Here is a 19,613-nt window from a genome sequence, read left to right on the forward strand (position 1 = left end):
ACCCTGTCCATGTTTGCTTTTACAAAATTGAGTTAAGAAGAAATGTATCAGGTTTATATAATGATGATGCATTTTGTGTCGATGTAGCTGAGTCAGACATAGCTGGTTATTTATGCGACCCAGGACACACTGACCAAGAAAATGCAAGAGGAGGCCAAGTCAGCAGCAACACAGGCTTCAAATCAGTTAGTAAGAGTGGTCCAGGAGGATGTAAACCCCCAGGTTTATCACCAGCCTCAAGACAGCAACACCGATAGCCAGAATAAAAATGTCTGCCTTGGTGGCAGCAGCTTTCTCATGGGGACATGAAGACTTAGCTGGGAGCTAACAGTGCTAGCAAACAGAAGACCATGCTGCAGTGAGATTGATTGCCTCCTGACACTTTATTCTGGTCCTGCTGAGGATTTCTAATGTGTTAGCACTGAACTAATTCAGCATGATGGTGGATAATACTTGTACTCACGCAGTGGCTATCGACGGAGGTTAATTAGCATGAGTTACCATGCAGCTAAAGGCTGCTTTACAGCTACAAATTTGTTCAGGGACACTGTAGAGATGCAAATGTCCCCTACCAAGCTTGCTTGTATTATTAGCCTACATTGTGCAAAATATATATGTAGGCTAAATAAATTTAAGAGTTTTTTGAAAAGCTTAAAGTTACGTGACAAAAAATGTAACATTAAACAGCTGTTAAATGCTAAATGCTACCAACAAACTGTTTTATTTCATCATGTAAAAGTATAGGGAGTTATAGGGTACTCCAATCATTCAATCAATCAATCAATCAATCAATCGATCACTTCTTTGTCACATGGAATTATACAAGTTACAACTCCAGTCTTCTGACATTGTTGGCTGCTGCTCTTTAATTGTCCATGTTTTTGGATGGCTCTGGTAATCCATGGTTTCTGGTTTTGGAATGATTTAACTGTAAAAGCATCCCAAAACTTGACGGCCGTATCATTGCTCCACCAGAACATTGGCAGCATCTCTGCTCTGTGAGCCACTGCAGGAACAGGACAGCACCTCATATTCCCTCTGTCACACCGGTCGTTATTACCATAAATCACACTCATTCTCTCCTTCTCTTGCCAGATTCCTGTGCTCCGTTGGATTTGCATGATGTTAGGTGGCGCTGTCCAGGATTTACCCAAGTTTTGGTGAGTAAAATGATATTACAGTTCCCTGATATCTAAACTACCAATACAGTTGGAGGTAATTATTTGAAAATATGGAATAACACAAGTATTTTTTTTAGCTCCTTTTCCTTTACCAAAATTGGTTGCTCACCATTGCTGTGGAAATGTGAAATAGCTGTTGTTGTTGCATGTGGCTGGTAAACAATACTGGATATTTTAGAAAGAGAAAGCAGAGAATATGCATATTTTAGCAAATACAGCTAACCATGAAGGTTAGTTGACTATGATGGCATGAAATGCTCCTTTTTTTTTTAAAAAAAACCCCACCGTATTCATTTGCAGTTTTGAAAATGTGTATAATTGCTCAAGTTATCCATTCCAAAACACTGCCTATCAGCTGTCGACAGAGACACCACGCTTTTACCAGAAGAAATCCTGGTTATTTCAGCTATGATTTCTAGAGAGGCTTTAAGCTGCCAGAGATTTGAAAAGCTCACAGGTGTGATTGTGTTGTGTATAAGGCTCGCTCCTCACTCGAGCGAAGGAGACAAAGAGAGTGGCTCTTGGCACGCGCACACCTTCCCACTCAGAGCGCCCTCCAAGGCTTTGCCGGTTAGCACATTCAGGCCTTACCATTCCCTACCTGTATTGGCCCCTCTGTGTGAACAATTGCTGTCTGGAAATAGTGTCTCTGCGTTGCTTCATGTCCTTGGCTCAATGCTGACAGCAACAATGTCATTTTTGCATGGCTGCAGATTGCAGGTAGAAGTGGTGATGGCTGAGCTGGAGCAACTGGTCTCTCACTAGTTAAAGGGATACAACCATAATTACCTTTTACACTGATCGGATTAACACCAGGCATGAATAGTGGTGTTCAAAAACCATTTGAATGCTGAAAATGTTGTTATTTCCCTGGATTGTTTAAAGGTTAGTAGCGTAGGATATAAACATGGCAAGTGCTTGCAGATCAGCTGCAGGGATAATGGGAGGTGTTTGGTCGAGAACTGTGGCTCCAAAGAAATGTATTTTTTTAAGTAAATCTATCAGAACCAAAAGAACTGGGCAGGGTTTGATCATCATATTGTATATTTGTTCAGCTCCAGCACAGCACTTTTTAAAAAATCTACAGAGACCTTGTAAAAGCAGTAATTAATAAATCAGAATATAAGGCGGTTTCAAACAAATGATGGATTCAAGCTGAACGTCTGCAGGATTTAGCGATAAGTGCCTCTCTGTTGCCTAGTATTTTAGAGTGTAACTAGAATAAGGTCCAGGATAGTTTACACTACTGTCAGTTGTTAGAGGAGGTAGCAAGGGACTGAAATAGTGTCAGGTGGTTTATAGAGACATATTTTTTTAGCGGTGGGCAATATGGTCCTAAACTAATATATCAATATCTCAGGGTATTTTTGCGATATTAAATTAGTATAAGACAAACTACTGAAAAATATTTTACTAGTAATTTCAAAAACAACAATGGCAACAATTTATAGTTTTATATGTCAACATAAATGTAACAGTTTGCCTCCAAAAAAAAAAGTCTCCAATTTCTCCAATTAGTTTGTTAACAACAGTAGCAACTCTGATTCTGTATAAAATAAATAAAGTATAACAAAATACAATTTACCTCAGATTAAAAATCTAAATAGTTGCCAAACACCTTAAAATGTACCTAAATGTACCCTTTTAGGTTGAAACTTTGCATTTAGCCATGCTTGTTTTTGCTGGCATTAAGGTATATTGTCATTGTGTCAACATGTTGAATATTGCCATTATTAGGATATGAATTTTTTTATAACATATTAAAAATCTTACTAGAATAATTGTTAACGCTAAGTTTAACGCATTAAGACTGCAGGACCCACAAGTAATCATTTGATAGTGTCAAAGGGAAATTGAGTGAGTCCCCAATGAAATGAGTGTTTTCTGGCAGGTTGTACTGTTTTACTCATGCTTATATTACAGTATATGGTTATAAAAGTTAGTTATATATATATTTGTATCTGGAAATAAACAAATCAAATTCCTAATCTAAAAACTTAATTTACAAAACCATAGACAGTACATGTATATCTACTCTCTTCTCTACTCTCTACTCTATCTCTGTTAATACAGCATATTTACAAAAAATATAAAGAAATGGCACATCTTGCGACTTAAATCAAAATCCACCCAGAGTCAAGTAAATGACATGATTTTGATGTGTGATAATCCCTGAAAACATTAAATTCCTTGTATGTGAAAATCCACTTTGGGGTAAACCATATTCTTATTCATATTCTATGCTTGTTGTAATTAATTAAATAGTGGCTTTTGAAGCCCTGGGAGCAGATTTGTATTTCCTTTAAAATCAAAAATGCTTTTAATCTGACATGTGCACATTCAAGGACGTATGACGCCATAGAAAATGAAAGGTGATTGATCAGAAAAGTGGCCGTTGTTATTTCCCACTATGAAGGCTCTAAAGGCAGTCCGTATTATTAAAAAGCATTAGTCTGCCTGAGCAATGTCATTGTAACTGTGCAAATAACTGCCTCATGCCACATGGGATATGATGACAATCCACGCTACACCAATCAGGTTGTCTTGACACCCACAAATTTGCCCTGCATAAAATGTGATTAGATGATGATATCAGCAGTAGAAATGTGTACTGATTAAGATTGTCTAGACTATAAAACAATACTTCAGAAGCAATGTTGTCAAAAATATAAATAATAGTCAAAGTGTGTATCATCACAATCTTTGTTGCAGAGACAACCTGTTGCTGAAAACCCATTAAATGACTTTCCAAAACTGTTTCCATGACAACTCTATAATGGCGACAATGGGATTCAAAGAGCCAGTTGAGGTGGATATTACAGTTAGGGCAATGTGGACCCTAATACACAAAAAGCAGACCTGAGAGCTACGTTGCGCTGTTTTGTATCATCTCTGTTCAGGTTTTACATCAAGGTGAAATTATTCAATCTGTGTCCTCGGGCTCTTCTCTTTTCTGAACCTCCTTTGTGCTTTTTATGGCAAACTTGCTCAGTGCATTTTTGTTCCCTTAAGGTTAGCCATGAGCAAAGTGGCTTTGCTTGATGTTAAGTATTCTCCCTTCTGGAAATATACCAGAGTGTTGGCAAGCAAAGGGTAATTTTAGATGCTTTTGAGATGTAGAAAGGGAGAATATAATATGATCAGGGTACCGAAAGTCTACTCAAATGTTTCTTTGCAACCATTGCTTTATACTTGTAGTAATGGTTTATATGAACTTTGGCAGCATAACTGTACAGATTAGACACACCAAATTATCCCTGAGCAAAAGTCTGCACCCTTTCATATTTTGTCATTATCTTAATAGACTCTGGTGCAATCAAAACTGTTCAATCAAAATACAATCTCATCCCAACATCTTGGAGTTTTCTTTGAATTTCTGAACATTTACTCTCCCATCTAATCTCTCTACCATTCCCCAGCTCAACTTCAAAAAAGAAATACATCAATACGGCATTTTTTGAGCATGTTTAATCTAAGTGGTTACATAACAAGTGGTTCTTTTGCTTTTCACCTACAGAATGGTGAGATTTTGGTAATGCTTGCTCCTTTGCTGACACTGAGATAAGTACATTTCTGCAGCCTTTTCCACTTCCTGTATCTGGAACATCTGTTTGAACACACTTTGCCATTAGTACCACAGGGTGACAACTAAGTCTCATGGATAAGTTATGCCGTGTGTGTGTCAGAGAGCTTTCAGGGTGTGATAAAATGATATCAAGAAAAACAGGCTGCCCAAAAAACTTTCACTGAAGTTTATGGAATAAAAGACTCAAATACTCTCAGTCGGCACAACATTACTGTGATGCCTGAGCCCCGGAATTGGGGCTGTCAACAGGCCAAAACACGGCCCGATGTTTAAGAGGTGATGTTGTTTCTAAAGACATGGAACTTATTCTGGGTCGCTGATCAAATCAAATACTGTACTCCTACTGCAAGTGTTTTATTGCTGTTATTATTCCAGGCAGTGCTTTTTGCTGAGCGTGCGGTTTTGGCTCGAGCTACAGTCTTTTGGCCTTGGTGGCTGAAATATCTTGCTGGTAGTTCGATCACCATCACTGCATGAATTGTGTCAGTGGGTGGACAGGTTTGCCTCATAAGAGTGAGCCAGCAATTGCTGAGTCACTGGTAGTGATCAATAGTTACCTCAGCCATGCTATCAGTTTGTGTTCTTGGGTAGTGGAATCCCTACCAACTGCATGTTGTTTTTTTTTTCTCTTTACCAGCTTTTACAGCATCTATACTCAATTTGTAGTTGTGTCCCAATTTAGGACTACCTCATTTGAAGCTTCCATTTCAAGATCAACCACATTATATTGGCTAGATAAGTACTTTGGCATCCCAAACGCTCTGAGAAATTCAGCTCTGAAATGCAGCCTGAAAAGAAAAGAACTGATGATTCCTTTGTGGCCCTCAATATTCAGCAATTCGTTACCAGCTGGTCAATCGTTTAATGGTGCATTCAGCCAGTAAAGTCAGGAGACATCACAAGAGCACTTCATATTTATCCAGGCTTTTCTCATGCACTGTTTGTGTGTATACCTACGGAAATCATGCAGCAATCTCCTGACCAACCTGCTGACAAGGCTGGATGTAGTATGAAGTAGGGTCGATAGATTATTGGTCCGGCCAGTTATAAGGGCCAATATTTGGCATTTTGCTGATTGTCTGTATCACCATTTCATTTTGTGATCACTGATAAAATTAATTAGTTAAAAAAGTGCAAAGAAAGTGTCAGCATGAGAAGAACGTTTACTTTGTAAAACCTCGGGGAGAAATTTTTATTTATTCAATTTTTAATTTAAATTTTCACCTTACTTTATTAAAAAAACAGTTACGGGGAACTTGCTGTATACGATGTACATTTGCAAATATATTGTTTCCAAACATCGGTTATCGGTTATCGATATCGGCCCTGAAAATCCAATATCCAATATATCCCTACTATAAAGAGCAAAATTCAGTGCAAGAAGGGTGGTTGGGGTTGTGGATGGGTCAAACAAACATAGGACTTTTCATGTTCATGTCCCTTGTGACACCAAATGAACTTTGAAGGTACACTCTAAACCTAACCAACATAACTGCGGTAACTAAATCCTAACTCACTTAACTTTTCATTTAGTGTGTAACTTTAGGTAAGTATGTAATGTGGCTGCACTAATTTGAATAGATATCATGCTCACTGTTGTATGAGGATACGCCGATTTACCACGTTCTGGGTTCAGGCGGTCACCACTAACTAATATAACATTTTACATTTACGTTTACATTTAACAGATGGATTGGCACTGTATTTGGTACAGACATTTATGATTTCCAGACAAAAAATCCTAATGACTCTACAGATCCCCTGACTTTTTTGGGCCCATGTACATGGTTGCATGGATGTGGACTATTGCCTCTACAGTCAGGTTTCTATCCAAAAGAAGTGCAAAACATTTCAGAAAAATCCACAACAGAAAATACAAATTTACATCCACTACTATTATGGGAATATTAAGAGTTGGTTCATCAAGGTAAACAGTAAGTGGCGCTGATTCTCCAGTCAGGTGCCACTGCAGAAGAAGAAGGTGCAGTGAAGAAAAACAATGGATGTATAATAACAGGCATCACATTGGACAATGGAAACATGTTGGAAATTGAACTACAACTCTTTAATCTCGACAGCACTGTGGTTGAAGTGTGAGTAGGTTTAGGTGCAAAAACCAGTTGGTCATGAGAAGGAAAAGATCATGTTTTTAAAATACACAGTTTTGGTTGCACAACTCTGGAAACTTAGAAATTTCGGTTTTCATGATACCTTATTGGTTTGTGTTTTTTGGTTGTTATCGTCCCTTTGCCTTAAAGGGAACATAACACAGTTCCGGGTCGCTAAAAAACCCTCACATTTTAAGAATAAAATGAAGCTGAAAACACACTGATGACCTGCTAAAAAATAAAAGTTTTTGTTGGTCTGTAGCAAAGTCAGCTCATATACTACGTGGCTTTAGAAATGCTGTATATGATGTGTATGAAATGCACAAATGTGTATTTATGGTTTGCAAAAACATACAATGCCAACGTTTTCTCTTCTGGCAACTGGGCTGAACACACATTATCAGACTCCATCCTGTCTTTTGAATAAGGTGGACCTGTCATTTTAATGGCCAGATATTGTATATTTCAACCATTGGACACAGCCATGAACAGGCTAACTTGGGAGTCTTCACATTGGCAGACATTTTCATGCATGGTCAGGCCTTTAGGCTACATGTGGGCAGTCTGCACAGACCCCAGTGGACATGTGCAGATGACAAATTGACCTCACGCAAACTCTAAAAGCTATGCAAGTTCGAAAAGTATAATTTCCACTTTAGCCTACTAGACTTCATATCTCTTAAGGATTCCATTTCGTAGGCGGAAACCTTCCAAAATGTTGGCCTCTGAATTTGAACACAGCTTGCAAGTTGTTTTTTCGGGCTCCATTTGATGGGTTATTTTCAACATCTCAATTTTCAACTTCTCCGAGAAGACTGACAGTTCATGATTGAAAGACATGAAAACAATTACTAATGAATGCACTGGCTGATAACGTGAGCGTATGCTGATTATTTGGGTCGGAACTTGATGCCTGGGTGCTCTATGCAAATTGGAGGGATTATGTGCATGCGTTATGCACATTGACTGTTATTGCTCGTGCATGGTTGAGAATACAGATGGAATGAGATTTGTTGTGTTTATGTATTTGTTTGTTTGTGTGTGTGTGTGTCTGTGTGTGTGAAGCATGAGTAATTCCCCAGATAAAATTACCCTGGGAATTCCTGGGTTAAATTTATCTCAGAAATTACACAAGGCAGCAATGTATTTCCAGGACTTGTGCTTAACAGCTTGTTTTTTTTTTTTTCTTTTGTCAATGTAGAAATTATGTACCAAAATGAGTAGAGTCAGTGGTGTAGTGCTCTATTATAGTTTAGCAAAACATCATCTTGTTGATTTCGGGCTGATTCGAAACATTTCAAAAATGGATTATTGGCTTCCTATTATCATTTGCCCTTTTATAGCCCCAGAATGTTAAATTAACAACATATCTAATTTGCTGAATTAAAAAAAAAAGTCAGTTTAATGTCAGTTTGTTTCCCTGTTATTACCTATTATGTTGTTCTTTGGACCAGTATGTCTGCACGTCCTGCATGCAGATCAGCGGTGCTCTTCAAGCTGTTGTCCATACATCCATTAGCTGTGCTTGAGATGTGAAATCATTGTGACAGTGTTGTATGAATGCACTTGTTTTTTGCATGTCGCCTGTTGTTTCACTCAAAACAGCTATCGTAGCTCACTAGAATAACATAACCAGTGATTAATTCTCTGTATAATCCTTGAAAATGAGAGAGGTGGTAGCTGCACAACACACATTTGAATATCAGCTTGACTTTTCCTGCATGGCATAAAAATAGCATTTTTACATATATCTAAAATAAAATACTTGTGTTAAAACATGTTAAGTTTTGTTTTAGTGATAAATAAAACTGACTGAAAAAATAGCTTTATTTTTTGTCTTAACCTAAATATTACATAACAAACTTTGAAATTATGTAAAATATTTGTAGCAGTTATAAGGAATGAATAAATTAAACAGTAATATATTTTGTGTCATATTTTAAAATCTTAAAACACCCATTGTTAAGTCAAGATGCTTTCTGATTGTGAGTTTACGAGCAAACCAAAGATAGCAAAAATACAAATTACCCTCCCCCAAAAAACAGCCCCATAGGTTATCTGTGCAAGCAGCTTATTACGACCTGTATTTACGTGTATTGTTAGGTGGCAGTCTCTAATGTTTATTATCCAAAAAAGTAATATAAGCCAAAACTAATAATAATAATAATAGTAATAATAATAATCCTGTCCTAGTCTACTGATTCTGAAATGACTAAAATTAGAAATTTTTGCATAAAAATTCACCAGAGTGCAGGAAAAAGTGAATTTGATACTCAAAATATCAATGGATAGGACCCACTCACAGTTATTATCTACACTGACCTCATACCAATAGCCCAATATCATTGCCTAAATTTGCATATGTTGAAGGCTATTTAAATATTTCTTTTTTCCCTTCTAAGCCCTTATGTCCCCAGCACTTATAGTTCAGTATGGATGTTTAGGCGTGAGGACATGTTGAGAAAATAAGAGACGGACTTTAACAAAAGAATCATAAATTTACAAAAGACACTAGAAATGCTGAAATGCTGCGACGTGTTACAGAACAAAACAAAACTGTGCACACCTTAATTTGGAATCAGTTTTACAATTTCAGCATATACAATATAAGAAGTGTGAAACTATGATGATCCTTTGATATCCAATACTGCTGTGTGATATGATATACCGTAGTGACATAAGAAGTTCTTCTAATGAACCATCACAGTCGTTTCCTGAATCCCAGCTCATCCATGTGGTATACGTTTGTGCATGTGGGAATACTATATGTGTGTGTGTGTGTGTGTGTGTGTGTGTGTGTGTGTGTGTGTGTGTGTGTGTGTGTGTGTGTGTTCATGTATGCGTGCAGGCCAACATTCTGAATGTGTCAATCCAGGAAATGCCTTTTAAGTCAAGATCTTGCTCCCCCGCAGAGCAATTCAAACAGGTCACAATGGAATGTACATGCCCTCATGGCACGTTGATATAGACGGCAAATGCTGTTTGAATGTAACCGCAGACGCTTTGAAAGCATTCTGTAAATGCCATGGAAATGTTTCGTAAATGGAGCTATTATGTCTGGAAAAGCCATTTTTGCCGTCATCACCTCTTTCAGAGAAGCAGATAGGAAAAATGAATGAACTAATTCCTTTACATAAAGATGCAAGATAGAGGCAAGACCAGTCTTTAGAGAACACTTAACAAAAACCCTAAATAGGAAATATAAGGGGTTAGAAAAGGGCAGAAATCATTTTGAAGATAAAAAAAGATTCAAACAAGATTTGAAGGTTGTCCAGCCAGCTACTGAAAAAATAAACTTCGGTCACCCTTTCTTTGAGCAAGACATGAAACAAGAAACTGCTCTGTTGAGGCTGCTTTTTGTTTTTTATTAGTGGAAGCTCAGAGAGAGTGATGAATCTTCTTAAAGGTGACATGGGCGTAGAGTTTGGTGGAAGAAGGTTAAAGGTCAAAGTCAGTGTGACTGCACAAATCATGTTTTTGGCCACTTAAGAATTCAAATTTCACACAAATGTCGAATAGGCAGCTTTAGGCAAGGCAGCTTCAGTTGTATAGCACGTTTCATACAACAGGGTGTTTTTAAAGTGCTTTACAGAGCAAAAAAATATAAAAAAACATAATAAAGGATAAGGATTTACAATTAAACAGTCAATAAATAAGATATTAAATGTGAAATTAATCACTAAATTATTTTAAAATTTTAAAATACCACGGAAGTGTGGTGAACGCTTTTAGCTTTGACTTAAAAGTGGTCAGCGTTTGGGCTTGTACTCCAGGTCTGTGCTGCATGATAACAAAACGCCGCTTCACTGTGTATTGTTCCAAATCTTGGGAGTTTTAAAGGAAAAAAATGACATTTTATATCCAAAATATCAAAGGTCAACTTCACTGTGGCATCGGAATGTTCTTCAAAAACACTTTTCTGGCCATTATTCAAGGTCATGATGCCAAATGTGCTACGTCTGGCACTGCTTGGGGGATTAGTTCAAGAAAAGCTTGGAGGTGAACACAGGGTGTTGCATAAAAGACCTGGTGTGATATGTATGAGTGAACTGAAAAAAAGTACACTTGCTTGCAAATAAAATGCTGTAACCTTGCCTCATTTGCAGCTCTCTTCATAGCAATAACACAATTTTAAGACTACACTGCAGCGATTGTATTTTAGGGATATTTTATTGCCAGTGTAAAACAAGATAAGGAAGAGACAACAAGCAATGCAGGTTATGAGCCCATAATGTCACCTATGTGGTGTCCACGCACCTCACCGAAGCCGGCAGTGTTTTCCCATTCCATTAAACTCTGCATGGTCCCTTGCCAATGGTTACATTCTTATCTGAGCAACACACAGACACACACACACACACACACACACACACACACACACACACACATACACACATACACGCACATACACAATGGGAAGGTCAAGCATAAGGTGACCTAGCTAAGCAATAGGATGAAATTACGGTCCTTACACAGCCCTTGGCCCTGTGCCTGGTCAAAGCGATTGTCCCTGACATTGTGCATCCACCTGCACCTGTGTGTGTCTATATATGAGAAAGATGGTTTGCGAGGGGGGAGTCGGAGAAAAGTGGGAGAGTTTCACCTGCATTGAATATCAAGTAAATGAATTATTTTTCCATGGAGGGGAGAAAAAGGAGATGCTGAAATTAATCTGAGGAGCCAGCTGTCTTTGTACCCCGTGCACTCCGCTGATGATGTATTCTACTGTCTGAAAGAGGATGAGATGAGTAAGTGAGAGCCTCATTCCTAATGTTATCCGCACAAAATGATTTTTGCAGCAAAGCTTGTTTAGAAGGGTAGAAGGTCAAACCACTTCACATACCGCAGATAACTATTTTTGAATTAAAAGGTAGAAAAAGCAGCGATTTGTGTTTGTTTATGACAGTATGGCAAGAAAAGATTTCTTTTCGCAACAGTTTAAATCGTCCATATATCTTTTTACATGCAAGATTTCCAACATGTCCTGTAGCAATCAGGCTTAATCAGGACACCTGGGCCAAGTTAGTGCCATCAATTAGTCAGTTTATCTTTAATTTAAGCAATACAATGTAAATGTAAATAGGTTTCCCTTAACCAGGTTTGTGTGCTTGTCTATACTATTCTTAATAGTTTTGAGAGTAATTTTCATTTTTCTTTTTAAACATAATTTTTAAGTTTTCTATTTTGGTTTTCTATTTTTCTTTTTTTAATTTATTTTTTATTTGAAATTTTGGCTCTGTTCTTTATGTATTTATTTATTTTCCAAAATATTTTTCTGTATTGGGTACTTTTTATACTAACATTTTCCTAGATTACATTTACTTAATTTTTCTTAACACCATGTTTAATGCCGGACTATGACTTGTAACGGAGTATTTTCACAGGGTGGTATTAGTAATTTTACGTAAGTAAAGGATTTGAATACTTCGTCTACCACTGGTTTTACTCCTTTCTCATTAAAATACCTAATGCCAGCTCCTGTTTTGGGTTCTTTATGGAAGAGTGTTTAGCCCGCTGCATAGCTATATACGCAAACATATAGAGAGGGCAGAATAATACTTTATCTTTGTGCACTTTTTTTTCAAATTTGAATTTTGAAAATTCAGTTTTCAATTAAGTGGATTGTAAATAATCACAGCTGAATAAAAAGACCTTGGAGTAAGTCATCACTTTTCTTTTCTGCAGTGGCCCTGAGATGTATAACTTTAAAAAACAAACTTTCCCAATCCTCCTTTGCTGCAATCCATTTTGAACCGACAGCACGGAAACTGCAGGGACCAACTGTGCTGTGTGGCGAACTAACTGGCAGGGGGTTTGGTTGTGAGGCATTTTTCTGCTCTGTGTCTTCCAAAATACATATTTATGGCTGCCTGGAGTTTCACTAGGAGTATAAAGTGTAGCTCCTGAATTGTGATTGGTGTGAATACAAACAAGTCAGGCTTAAAGTCTCACAGGATGAAAGATGCCCTCAAATGCTCATAAAGTCAAATCTGCAATCTCCTGCTGCTGTGTCTGTCACATCTGACCTGTCCTGTCCTGTCATTCTCCCCCTGTCCAGCAGTTGTCCCCAGTGTGCCCAGGCCTTTCAACATCACCTGACCTCCACACCCACCCGCACACCTGCTCCTCATTCCCTCATCAGCTGCCTGGTAGGCTTCTTCCTTTTATGAAAACATAGACGTTCATGTTCTCTTTAACTTTGACTATCCCACTTTTTTACTGTTACTTTGGTTTTATGCCCAAATACCAACAAAACCCGTGATATTTCCATCAACCACAGCTGTACTACTTTGCTAATGTTGGCATGCTTAACAAAGATGGCACACATGGTTAACATTGTACCTGCTAACCTTCAGCCTGTTAGCTTTTATGATTGAAGGGCGAATTCAAGAAGCGGGAAAACAATCCTTTCCTCAGCCTTTAAATGTTTGGAAAGTGTAGTTTTAAACTTGTAAAAGAGACACTATTACATTTACCATAGATATTTGCCAAAAAATCAATGCACTACAGCCATTAACACTATGAATCAATTGGCCAATGTGTTTAGGTGGATTCCATGCACATTTTGAGACAGCATAGCAGCGCTAACATGAATCTGTTGGTGGCAAAAACAAGCGCTTCTAGTGGACGTTAATTGACGGTGCCCACATTGCATTACATTAGATTACATTGCAGCCTGGCTGCAGCTCTCGTTGAATACTGGACCAGTTTCAAAAAATGGTATACCCATTAGTCACATAGACACAAAAACATAAGAAAATAGTTTCCACATGAAAAAATACCCCTTTACTGTTGATTTTTAAGTTTATTTGACATACAGAAGGCCACACAGCAACTAATCAGCATGGCAGCAAGGGCTTTGTTTCCCTCCTCAGTGTAAAAGGATGTGAAGTTTTCTGGCCATTCCCATAAATCCTTACTATATCTATTGTTATTGTGAGCATGTTAGCATGCATTTAGCATAGCTGCAACCTCTTAGTCTTCTCTTTGTGGTAAACACTTTTTGTTATTCCCAACGATAGCAAGCATATCTATCTTATCTATGTCAGGTCAAGTAATTTAAGTCCCAGTTTTATTGCCCTGGGCCAAAATGTAGACTGAAATAATTCTACTTATATAAATAGCAAGAAGAAGTAGTCTTAACTATGCTATCCAAATTAATTTCATGGGGACATTTAACTACTTGACAGGTAAAATCCCACACAGCTCAATTACAGCTATATTCCATGTACTTTTATCCACTATAATTCACCCTAAAGGCACTTTGGTGAGGCTGTGTTGCAGCAAAAACATAATGACAGGTTCTTTCTTCAATGTGCATGTCACACTCTGCATACAAAACAGTTTATTATGAACATTTTGGTCAGTTTCTCCCTCCTGTTTTTATTGTCATGCATTTGATATTGTCTAACTCACCCAGTGGCCAGACTCTTTACTGGATAAATTACTTTTTAATTCAATTCTCAGACTCCAATATGAATCTAGAATGTGTGCTCCCATAGGATTTGTTCAGTCACAACAATCATAACTTGTATTCCGCTGCTCATGTATTTTATGAAGTATTCGATGGCAGTATGTGTGCATACATGTATAGTGCTCCATACCACAAGTGCAATACATTATACTGCTTTGCAATAATGACCAGCCTTCGTCACAAGCGGATGATTTTTAATCTCGGGGCTCTATTTTCGCTCCAGTAGGTCCACATGAATGGTAAATTAGAACAGGAAAGTAGTAGTACTTCTCTATTGTACCCCTTAAAAAGTGATCATTTTGTATGCGTCACATGCCTGGGTACTTCCAGGGCTCAATTAGAGGGAGAATGCAAGGGTGTGCTTTTGACTAATTTTGAAAAGAATGTCCCTTTTTTCTAAATGTCCGCCCCATTTTCCATTCCTATTGAGATGAGTGCTTAACCTCGCAATTTTAATTCTTGATATTTAGAAGCAACCCATACTTTTAGTAATGTGCATATTTATTGTAGCTTTGGAAAATCTAAGAGTCCTCATGTGGCCACAACAGTGTTGCAGCAGTCAACAGGTTGTTTATTATCATATTTATCTGGATCATGAAATCCAGCCTACAACAGTGAAATTATTGCAACCTCAATATTATGCTTGGGTGCGATTACGGTATAATGGAGTACCAGGGTATTAAGAAATGCCCAAGTTATGTTTTTCAATACCTTCATGAACACAGGCGCTATTCTTTCTATTACCTCATTGTATTTAGTGCACAGCTCCACTGGTGGAAACTGTATGTTTTTTTACATTTAACTTGGTGAATTAAGGATTTATTTTGATCAAACCAGAGCTGGTGATTTTTGGAGGAGTATTTATGAACTAGATAACTAGCAAGAGTAACCAAGATGTTTTGAGTGAGTTTTATTTTTTTTCTAGGTTGAATGAAGTGTGTTTTATGATGAGTTAATGAGGCAGTTAAGCCTCTTCAGTCTTCCATGACTGGGAGAAAGTTGAATTTAAAAGATGCACAGTTGTATTTCTCTGTTTAATGAGGTAAATAGGTGTGAGTGTTACTGTTGTTAACATTTTGTGGGTTTCTGTAGCATATGTATTGGTCTGAAAAGCGGAAAATAAGAAGCACATTTCGCCTCAGGGGTGTGGGGGTGTATATGTCATATATCGTATACCCTGGTGGAATGTCGGGAATATATGAAGGTATGAAAAATTAGATACTGCCCAGGCCAACTCAATATGTAGTATTCAATTAGTCATGGCTATCATAAGGCGGTCTTGATTTAGAGCCAACTGCCCCTTTAAAGGTCTGTTTCTCATTTGCATTGACCTGTTCCTCTGTGAGCGTGCTCAGTAGGGAGTCGGCAGGAAGCACAGATGAGCCAAAGGAGGCAGTCATTTGAATGGCTGCATGAAATTAGTCAGGTGTTGGCACTGCATGGAACATGTCAATAGCAGCCTCCCCTCCGCCGCCACCAACCATCCCTCCACCCCCACCTCTCCAGTAATGTGAAGGAAACAAATGCATCTCACTAAAGACTCATCATTCCACCCAGATGATGTTTGTTGAAAGCCTAATGACTGTGTCTGTGGGCGCATGCGCAATCGTGTGTGTCTGTGTCAAATTCAAACCTGTCTAAATTTAGTTTGCTGCTTTCAAAAACCCTCTATGTGCTGTGCCAGACACAAGGCGGGCTCTTTTCTACATCCTCCCAGGCACATTTCAACCTATTAGCTACACTCTAAAAAAAGAAAGGAAAAGCAATATTGGCACCTTATCAGTTCAATGTTTTCTCCCTGTAGGTGATGCCAGAAGTTAGTTTTTTTTTTTTTTTTTTTAGTGGAAATCTTTTATTCTCACATTCACTCGTGTATAGTTCTGTCATGAGCCCTTCATGCATGTGAATGGATAATCTGTGTTGACCTGTAATTAGTCAGCGTTTGTCAGACCCTGCTCGGGGTTTGGATCACGACCTCTCTGAGTGCCTGCTATTCCAGTTGAATGGAACATGTACCAGGTGGTGTTCTCCACAGCACTATTTTCTGATCAAATATGTTCTCAACAGATGACAAAACAACATCACACTAATTTTAGAGTCTTTTTAAAATTTCCATTAACTCACTTTTAGTAAGATTTCAAAAGGACAACAAGGTTGTAAATGTGAGGACATATTTAGAGATGTTTACATGTGACTAAACTGCTCAACATAGAACATCTGTTGTTTTCTGGGAGTGCATTAGCACATCAGACAAGCCTTTGCCAAAGAAGTCATCTCTGGGCTCTACCTTGACTTGAGAACCCAGCAGTAGCACATCTATTCAAATGCTAAATTTGACCTATGTTTACTTGACCAAGGACCTCTTGGGGCCACTGGAATTTTGGACTTTTATCTGTCAGGAATAAAGGTGGACAAAATGTGACATTATTTTTAACTTAAACTAAGATGTTTTTTCTAACCTTAACAAAGGTTAGGAAAAATAAATAAAAAGGCTCTATTTCATTTTTTTAATGCACTCTGGCACCTTATTTTCATTCAAACTGTTCCAAACTGTTCCAAAAATACTCCAGCGATCATATACGTGTGAGTAACGCGGCACAAACATTTTAATTCCGTTTGGTGTGGCCCCCCAGACTCTATGATCCCCACCGATCATTTGAAATTGGGCTCTGGCCAAGTATGCCATCCTGTTAATTGGGGCGCCAGATTAGAAAACATCATTTAAAAAAAAAAATTGGAACACTGTTGTGTACAATATGTATGGTATACAGCTTCACTTAATACAAAGAAAACAAACAGTGTAGAGTCTTTCCTGAGATGAAACAATAAAAAGAAAAAGATTTTCAAAAGACAGAGAATAAAGGATAGGGAGGGCTGTTGACAACAGCTGGCAGACAACGATGCATCTCCTGAAAGTCTTCATCTCAAGACTGATGGATGACGGCAGGAGATGGAGGGGGGTTTGCGCTGCAGCCGTTCTCCATTTTTATCTCAGTCATAAGAAAACCCATTTTTTTTACACTCCTCCATTTGTTCGTTCACGCAACAGCAAGTGCACTCCTCAGTTCACCTAGGCACTTTTGGTCATAGGGGAAATATTACACCACATACATATCTGCTGTATCCTAACATTGGGGAAAAATATTTGAATGTTGTATGTCTCTGAGTAATGTCACAACCCCCACTGAGATAGTAAAAAATGCTGTTACAAAACTGTTTTTTTTTTTTTTAATGGTTCTCTAGGAAACCTACTGAGCCAATTTGAAACCATGGAAACCAGCGCACGCCACAGAAGACTATAACAACATGAAAAACCTTACAATCCCACCCAAAATGCAAATTACAAAGTGCCATTGAAAGCATCAAACTTCCAAGTGTATTCAGTATAACACCAACTCTTTCTTAATGTAAAACAAACAGCATTGACCTGAAACAACAGTGTCAATAATGAGTTAAGCTCCATCGAGAGTCCGTGACATATGACACCTCCCAGACTATGTCCACATATGCATGAATACTTTTTGACGTGTGTGAAATCCATAGAGCATACAGCATTCTAAAAATCCATTGCTTTTGAGTCAGCACGGTTGTCAAAAGTGACTTCTCTGTAATAATCATTCTGTCATAATTTGAGTGAATGACGGATAGGAGCTCGGAGAACTCATCTAAAAATATAGCAGTCGGTTCGGGGGGCCTGTGTACAGTAACTGCTCACATACTGGGTTTGCATCTCAATAAAACAGCAGTGTATTTCGAGGATGGAAATTCAATGAGAGAGAGGATTTACTGGTGTTTCCTCTTATTTTGACAAGTTAGAATATTGTTTGCTACTTTTAAAAAAAGATTTAAAGGGGTTAACAGCTCAGTAATGTTGGTAGGCACAAGGCCAATTAGAGCTTTGAAAGTTACCAATGAAATCTGTAAATCAATTTCTAAGGAAATCGGTAGAAATCCTTGTAAAATATGGCAAAATGTCTTTGCTGTGGTTATAATCTGTGACACAGAATCCTGCAGACAGGATTTTTTTGGTTAATTTCAGTCGGAGAATATGAGACAAGACACCACATAGGTCAAGAGAGGATGTGCATAGATGTATGACTTCTATTTTTAAGAGAAATCTCCCGTTGTTAGATGTTCCTAAGCTAATATAAATGAACCTGAAACACTGATTTAAAGAGTAAGTATGCTGTTATTCTAGTTTAGTTCCAGGAAAACACCAAAAACCAATTATCTGGTAAGTCGATCTTTCAGTACTTTACACCCTTACCTTCACTTTTTCTGTGGCACTCAGGCTTAAGTCAGTGGTTCTCGCTTACAGAGTGGTTCAGTGATGATGTTTTCTTGAAGGCTGACCTGCAAGTTGGCATCGCCCTGGTTACCCAGACAAAATCAAATGGGGCTTTTCCATTGAAATTTTTCCAGTTGATTTTGGCTTATGGCAGAAAATAAGCTCAGTTTGTATTACTTATATGTTTCGTTCAGTAAGGCAGTCTTCACAAATAAACACCTTTTTTTTTGTTTGTTTTTAAGCATAAATGCAATCACCAGAACCGATAAGCTACAGTTAGATTATAACCAAACTGCATTACAGTCAAGTGACTTCAGCATGTCACAACAACAAGGCAGTAAAGCCATGTTTGGTGTGGTGGCATTCTGTTGTCTAATTTAGGCACTTTATAGCAACTGCCTGACAAGTAAAAGGTTCAAAATTCCCAGGTGGTGTATTTAATGACATATATTATGCCATAAAATACATCTTAAGTTGTGTTAACCACAGACCTTATTACCAGCATCTATCCAAAACCCCACTCAAAAAATCTATCGTCTAAGACACATTGAGGGAAGCAGAAGTGTAAATATGCGAACTCATTTCTGTGTTTTAGGGCTCATTTTTGCAGCCTTGCTTTGTGTAATTTTTAGAAAGGCTATGTAATTACACTGCAACCAAGCACTTTGTTTTTTTCAATGTTACTCAAACTGAGATTTGACAGTTTCAGTTTTTATTCACAAACACAAAGTTATTTACATGTACAAGGGAAATATCATACAAATTGTAGGCTTATATGTCATCCAGACAAGGAAAAGCAAGAGTAGATAATGTGAGGTATTTCTTCTCTGCAAAATGTGGAATGTCAAAAGGCAGAGGAGCCTCACCCAGGTGACTATGGGGCTTCAATTCAGGCACTTCATCAGAAGAAGGAAATCCGATGTTTGTCCAATCTGGGTAATCCTTCTCATGAGTGTCCTTCTCCTGATGCACAACA

At 37.9% G+C, this 19,613-nt stretch overlaps 1 protein-coding gene across 4 annotated transcripts in view; it reads left to right on the forward strand.

Moving 5' to 3' along the window:
- slitrk6 (SLIT and NTRK-like family, member 6) overlaps positions 1 to 19,613 on the forward strand; it is a 160,625-nt gene that overhangs the window by 18,183 nt on the left and 122,829 nt on the right. Inside the window, exons 2-4 of one of the 4 annotated variants that reach the window (XR_015775889.1) lie at positions 1,096 to 1,160; positions 12,937 to 13,024; positions 17,593 to 18,726. The gene's annotated coding sequence lies outside the window, so the exon portion shown is untranslated. Of the gene's footprint in view, positions 1 to 1,095; positions 1,161 to 12,933; positions 13,025 to 17,592; positions 18,727 to 19,613 lie in introns of those variants that run through there. The other 3 variants (XR_006107146.2, XM_042512838.2, XM_042512839.2) reach the window with 3 other exon arrangements.

This window comes from Plectropomus leopardus, chromosome 24, assembly GCF_026936395.1.
Source record: "Plectropomus leopardus strain MGB_pleo_1.0 chromosome 24, ASM2693639v1, whole genome shotgun sequence".
NCBI classification, from domain to species: Eukaryota; Metazoa; Chordata; class Actinopteri; order Perciformes; family Serranidae; genus Plectropomus; species Plectropomus leopardus.